At 42.3% G+C, this 7,500-nt stretch overlaps 1 pseudogene; it reads left to right on the top strand.

Moving 5' to 3' along the window:
- Nucleotides 1–1,634: 1,634 nt before the first annotated feature.
- LOC143028887 (uncharacterized) overlaps nt 1,635–7,500 on the top strand; it is a 380,747-nt pseudogene continuing 374,881 nt past the window's right edge.

Here is a 7,500-nt window from a genome sequence, read left to right as displayed (position 1 = left end):
GTAGTAGTAGTAGTAGTAGTAGAAGAAACATTTCAAAGAGAAGGGAGGAGAGGCAGAAGGAGGAACTTCAAGCACTTCTAGTTCGGCTATCGAATTATATAAAAAGAAAGATAACAATGGCGCAGGAAGTTGGGGCGTCCAATTGGCTGACAGCACTATCAATCAGGGCAAAGGGATTCACCTTAAACAAAAGAGAATTCACGGATGCTATTGCCCTGAGGTATGGATGGCCATTGGGAGGGCTGCCTAACAGATGCTCATGTGGTGTACAATTTACTCCAGACCATGCAATGATATGCAAGCAGGGTGGATTCATTTGCATGCGACACGATGAGGTAAGAGATCTCAATACCCAAATGCTTCAGGAGGTGTGCAAGGATGTGACTATCGAACCAACATTACTCCCACTAGGAGGGGAGAGCTTTAGATACCGCACGTGGAACACATCAGATGAAGCAAGAGTGGATGTCAGCGCAAGAGGTTTCTGGACACGGGGACAATTGGCTTTCTTTGACATGCGAATATTTGATCCAATGGCACCCTGTTACAGCAACCTAACTATTGAGGCATCCCACTCCCCGAACGAGTATGTGAAGATCAGAATGTACGAAGAGCGCATACAAAATGTAGACCAGGGCTCATTCACTCCTATAACCTTTACGACTTCAGGTGGGATGGGTCCTAGAGCAAAGGCATTCTACGCTCGGCTGGCTCAGGTAATAGCTGAAAAGAAACAACAACCAAAAAGCAGCATTGTTTCATGGATGAGATGTGGACTGTCATTCTCACTCCTAAGATCAGCCCTCCTATGCCTGAGAGGTACCAGGTCCCCACCGCCCAAATCAGCACATATACAAAACCTAGATTTTGAGCAGACGGTGGTTGACAGTAGGATGAATGAACTTTTGTATTAGGCATTATCAAAAATAATTAAATAGATAAATAGATAAATAAAAGGGTCGTCGACCACAGTCATTGGCGGGAGAGGGGCCAATGAACTGTGTCTGTGGGAGACAGACCCTGCTACTTCCACCACACAGTTCCACGAGGATGGAGGTCGTATTAAAAAAAAGTAGTAGTAGTAGTAGTAGTAGTAGTAGTAGTAGTAGTAGTAGTAGTAGTAGTAGTAGTAGTAGTAGTAGTACCAGGTCCCCACCGCCCAAATCAGCACGTATACAAAACCTAGATTTTGAGCAGACGGTGGTTGACAGTAGGATAAATGAACTTTTGTATTAGGCATTATTAAAAAATAAATATATAAATAAAAGGGTCGTCGACCACAGTCATTGGCGGGAGAGGCGCCAATGAGCCCTGTCTGTGGGAGACAGATCCTGCTGCTTCCACCACACAGTTCCACGAGGATGGAGGTCGTATTAGAAGAAAAAAAAATAGAAGTAGTAGTAGTAGTCTGTATGGAAATGTCTCCTTAGCACCAGCCTATTTGGAACGGCAGCGGGGGGACTGCAGGAGGTCATTACTGGTTTGGCGAAGAAACTGGCGGGAGAGGCGCCAATGAGCCCTGTCTGTGGGAGACAGATCCTGCTGCTTCCACCACACAGTTCCACGAGGATGGAGGTCGTATTAGAAGAAAAAAAAAATAGAAGTAGTAATAGTAGTAGTAGTCTGTATGGAAATGTCTCCTTAGCACCAGCCTATTTGGAACGGCAGCGGGGGGACTGCAGGAGGTCATTACTGGTTTGGCGAAGAAACTGGCGACTGAGGACTGTCAGCACCTGGAGGCATACACAGCGTACAGACTTATACTCTGGATGATAAGCCTGGCTGTCGTCCGATTGGTATAGACGAGGTGTTGAGCAGAATAATAGGAAAAGCCGTCATGGAAGTCGAGAACGACGAGGTGCGAGAAGCGGCTGGCAACCTGCAGGTGTGCGCGGGGCAACAGGCGGGTTCCGAGGCAACAGTCCACGCCATGAGGAAGATATTTGAGGAACCAGAAAGCGAAGCAGTCTTATTAATCGATGCATTAAGCGCATGCAACAAATTAAATAGAAAGGCTACTATACACAACATCAAAATCAAGTGCCCAGTATTGGCCAAGTATGAGGAGAACACATACAGAGAACCTGCAAAGCTTTTGAGAAAAAAAAAAAAAAGAGAGACGAAAGTGGAGATCATCAAATCCGCGGAAGGCACCACTCAGGGAGACCCGGTGGCCATGGCAATGTACGCGCTTGGAGAGGATACAATATAATGACACCAGGGTAAAACATGTAGCACATGCAGATGATCTCATGGGGGCAGGAAAAGTAGCTGACTTAAAAAAGTGGTGGGATCTGGTGCTGGCACAAGGCCCGGATTTGGGTTACATCCCAAATGCAAAGAAGTCTGTCCTTATAGTAAAACCAGAGTACTCTGACAATGCCAAAATCATCTTTGAGAACAGTAAAGTGAAGGTAACAAAAGAGGGGGAAAAAGATCTCGGTGCAGTGATTGGCTCAGAATCTTTTAAAAAGCAATATGTTGAAAAAAAAATAATAATAACGAATGGGTGGCGAAAGTTAGGCTTCTAGCCAACTTTGCAAGGACCGAACCGCAGGCGGCATATGCCGCATTCATATATGGTGTGAAACATAAGTGGAACTACATATTAAGGACGGTACCGAACATCACCGCCGTAGCTACTAAGACCCCTTGAAGAAACCATCAGAAACGAGCTAATTCCTGCCATCACCAACGGACGGACAATAAACGAAGAGGAAAGAAAACTTATGGAACTTCCACCTAGAATGGGAGGGCTAGGCATCTCCAACCCGCTAAACATTGCCGACATAGAACACCGAAACTCCCTGAAACTCATGTCCTCCTTGACAAACAACATCGTGTCACAAGATCAACGGAAGGAGACTAGAGACTAACATGGAGGAAATCAGACAAATTAGAAGAAACATTTCAAAGGGAAGGGAGGAGAGGCAGAAGGAGGAACTTCGAGCACTTTTAGCTCGGCTATCGAAATGTATAAAAAGAAAGATAACAATGGTACAGGAAGTTGGGGCGTCCAATTGGCTGACAGCACTACCAATCAGGGCAAAGGGATTCACATTAAACAAAAGAGAATTCACGGATGCCATTGCCCTGAGGTATGGATGGCCATTGGAAGGGCTGCCTAACAGGTGTTCCTGTGGTGTACAATTTACTCCAGACCATGCGATGAAATGCAAGCAGGATGGATTCATTTGCATGCAACATGATGAGGTAAGGGATATCACTGCCCAAGTGCTTCAGGAGGTGTGCAAGGATATGACTATCGAACCAACATGTACTCCCAATAGGAGGGGAGAACTTTAGATACCGCACGTCCAACACATTAGATGAAGCAAGAGTGGATGTCAGCGCAAGAGGTTTCTGGACACGGGGACAATTGGCTTTCTTTGGCATGCGAATATTTGATCCTATGGTCCCCTGTTACAACAAACTAACCATTGAAGCAACCCATTCCCGGAACGAGTATGAGAAGATCAGGATGTACGAAGAGCGTATACAGAATGTGGACCAGGGCTCATTCACTCCTATAACCTTTACGACTTCAGGTGGGATGGGTCCTAGAGCAAAGATATTCTACGCTCGGCTGGCAGAGGTGATGGGGCCAATGAACTGTGTCTGTGTCTGTGAGAGACAGATAGATCCTGATTGCTTTCACCACACAGTTCCACGAGGATGGAGGTCGTGTTAAAAAAAAAAAAAAAAAAAAAAAGGCTAGTAGTAGTAGTAGTAGTAGTAGTAGTAGTAGTAGTAGTAGTAGTAGTAGTAGTAGTAGTAGTAGTAGTAGTAGTAGTAGTAGTAGTAGTAGTAGTAATAGTAGTAGTAGTAGTAGTAGTAGTAGTAGTAGTAGTAGTAGCAGTAGTAGTAGTAGTAGTAGTAGTAGTAGTAGTAGTAGTAGTAGTAGTAGTAGTAGTAGTAATAGTAGTAGTAGTAGTAGTAGTAGTAGTAGTAGTAGTAGTAGTAGTAGTAGTAGTAGTAGTAGTAGTAGTAGTAGTAGTAGTAGTAGTAGTAGTAGTAGTAGTAGTACCAGTAGTAGTAATAGTGGTACCTGTAATACCAGTAGTAACAAAAGTAACATAAGCAGCAGCAACAACAGCAGAATCAGCGGTTACAGAAGCAATACCAGGTCCATTAGTAGCAGAAACAACAGTACTAAAAACAGTAGAAGCAGCTGTTGTAGAGACAACAATAACGGCAACTGTAATGGTAACTCTAATGGTATATGTAACTTCAACGATGATGGTAACGGTAATTAAAATAATAATGGTGATTGTAACGATGATGTTAACAGTAATGGTTGCAGCAACGGTAAGGGTAATGTCAGCGACAAGAACAAGAGCAGGAGGAACAATAACAACAACAACAATAACAATAAAAACAGCAACACCAATGGTGGAAGTAAACAGGAAGGTAAATAGACATAAACAAAGATAAAGAGACAGTAAGTAAGGGGGCAGACAACGCGCCACACAGAAAAAAATTAAAGAGGTGCTTCTTTGGTGTTTCTTTACTTAGAGGGGGAGGGGGAGGGGAATGGCTCAGGAGGGAAATAGGGGGCGCATGTTTGAAAGCCCATACCTGGGCGAAGACTTTAGTATCTTTTGCCTCATAACTGCATGGCCAACATGCTGTCTTCCAAGCGAACACTTGCTGAAGACTTAGTAGAAGGCAAGGAGCCTAAGACAAGAGGGTCTGAGTAGCTCCGGCCAAACTCGTCACCTTTGCCCTATCAGACGCTTTGGAGACTGTTGGAGCAGGTAATTAACAGTCACCTTTGGAAATTAGAGAAGAGTGTGGGATTCGAACCCACAACTAAGTAAATGCGAGACCAGCACGTTTCCGATTACGCCACCAGCGCACGAATGACTAAGTGGCTGACCATATAATTAGTCTATCTCATACAATCCTCCTGTTATAGTAACTATGATTTAATTCCTCCTTTTCACGAGCTCCATGACCTTGTGGTAATGCTGGATGACAATGAGGAGAGGAGGGCACTTGAGGGTGCTTTGGGGTTGGGGGGATGGGGGGCCTTACGAGCTTGGGATGGAGGAAAGAAGGTGATCTTTAGAAGCCTCTAGTTGCAGCCCACGTATGGATGATGCAAGTCTTGTGGTAGCGCTCCGCTGTGAATAGAAAGAGGTACAGTATGATAGCCGCCTACATACCTGAGCAGCTCTGTATAGGATCCACTCTGCTTACCCTACATACAAGAGGGGATAGAAAAAGGGTCCTGAACATAGCCTGGGCTACTTCCACTTGTCTAGATAACTACCCTGAGCAAGGTTACCCACTACACGGTCAGGCTAAAGAAATTTAATAACTAGCAGTCTTCTAAGAACTATAAAGTCTTTTGGAAATAATCTAATAAACCATTTTCGTGTTCTTCCTTCGCCCTCAAAGTTAGCGTCCGACTCGCGTTCAAACTTCTTCGGTGACAACAAGATCAAGAACATCGTCGCGACATCGGAATTCGATCCTACTTTCGAAGAAATACAATTAATTTAATAATCCCTCTTCACCTAGAGAACAAATATATATATATATATACATGTATATATATATATATATATATATATATATATATATATATATATATATATATATATATATATATATATATATATATATATATATCGGACACTTATAACCAGCCTCAGTGTTCTGATTCTATCCATCTGAGATTAGGTGCAAAGCACCTTCTCCATCGCTTTTACAGAAGCAATCATCCTCTCTATCCCTAACTCGAGGGAAGACAAAACTTTCACAGGTAACAACAGCCCAATTGCTCCCACAAATTGCCTTTGTAAACTCTTAGAATGGAAAAAAGTAATAATAATTCTTTTCGTCTCTCTTGGCAAGGTGAATTCTCTTTACTCCCATTATCCTTCCAATCAGACTTATGTGCCTGCCGCTGCACCGTATATGTTGGTACAAAGGTAAACAACAATTCGCACTCCATTTGAAAAACAACAACAACATACTTTTACCATATTATTTGATCTAGGAAAAGCGTATGGTATCCTGCTGTTGGTGGATCTACGAGAAACACTCTCTTCCGTGGTTCCGTGAAGAGCTATCAATAATTCTTTTTTTATACTAATCCTAATCCCACCAAATCTTTTGAGTATGCGTAGGGAGATGCCTCTCCTCTTCACCAACCCAAAAGAGAGGAATGTCTCTTTACCCCACCCATCAATGACATACCGAAAACATATCAATTCCCTACCCGGGGTTACCTTCTGCTTATTTGACGTCTACAACCTGATCTGGTTGCGTCATACTCAAATTCTTTCGAGGGTCTATTAATAGCTTGGTCTCGAGGTTCAAAGTTAAGTAACCTATTGGTAAATTAAAAAAAAAAAAGAGCTAGCAATGATAAATTAACTAAAATCATTTGAAGAAAAGGTAAATGTTATTATCATGTCGCGTTTTATTAATTTTCTATTTTTCTTTAGGCATAACAACTACAGTAACTGAAGTTGAAAAGTGTCTTGTCACCTCGCAGGCCAATTAAGGCCATTTACAGGCCACATTTGGGCCGCAGGCCAAATGTGGGCGCGATCTCTCTTGACCTAATACTTTTCTGTGTCAAAGTCCAACTTACCCACATTAAGTGCCTTCTCCAACAATCTATATCCTCTTTAAATCAATGGGCTGAAGGTCGTGATCTTTAATTTGGAAAATTATATTTTTCCATTTCTACAAACATAGTCACTGCAAAGACGTCTTTGTTAACTATCCAGACATTAATATCCCCACATAACTTCATGTCTGGACGTGTGACCTCTTCACTCTGGTGCTCGTTTTATTATAAACAACATTCTTTTTGAAAGTTATCCACCTCAATCTTAGCAATGTCCTTCTCCTTTCCCCTTTTTCTCAATCAACACAATAGAAGGTGTGCTGGCCTCGCCTTTGTTTAACTGTGGGTTGGAATCCCGCACTTTGTAAGTGCATAATAGGACAAAGGTAACGGCTTCGGCAGCAGCTACTCAGTGCCTCTTCTTTATTTCAAGAAAACCAACACCAAGGCTCTGGATTTCTGGCCCGTTTTTCTCGAAGACCTGAATCTTATTTTCAAAATACAACTTCTTCTTACTATAGCCAATCCTTAACGTAAAGGCCGTTTCACAATGGGACGATTACCGTAAAATTTTGAGAGTTCGTTTGTGTCGAAACGACTTCGGTTACAATCTTGTGCTTTTCGAATATCCGAATATCTAATTACCTTTTCGTCATATACTGAGAAACTGAATTCCAAACTAAATGGTGGTAAACCTTTACAAAAATTAGACACAATATTGAAAAATTCTTAGGGAAGTCTAGAGTACTCTAGCCAAAGTTTTCTTCTATCTATTAACATTCATAATGGTTGGCGAGCGCTGGCTCAGTATGAAGCGGCCATAACTCCCAAACACCCCTTTAATTAAAAAATATCAAACATCCATATTTACTCCATATATGTACATGTATATATATATATATATATATATATAT

The sequence above is a fragment of the Oratosquilla oratoria genome, chromosome 10 (genome assembly GCF_046742065.1).
Source record: "Oratosquilla oratoria isolate Oo_2021 chromosome 10, ASM4674206v1, whole genome shotgun sequence".
Classification (NCBI taxonomy): domain Eukaryota; kingdom Metazoa; phylum Arthropoda; class Malacostraca; order Stomatopoda; family Squillidae; genus Oratosquilla; species Oratosquilla oratoria.
The sequence above is the reverse complement of the archived record's forward strand: the minus strand, read 5'-3'. Positions and strand labels throughout refer to the sequence as shown.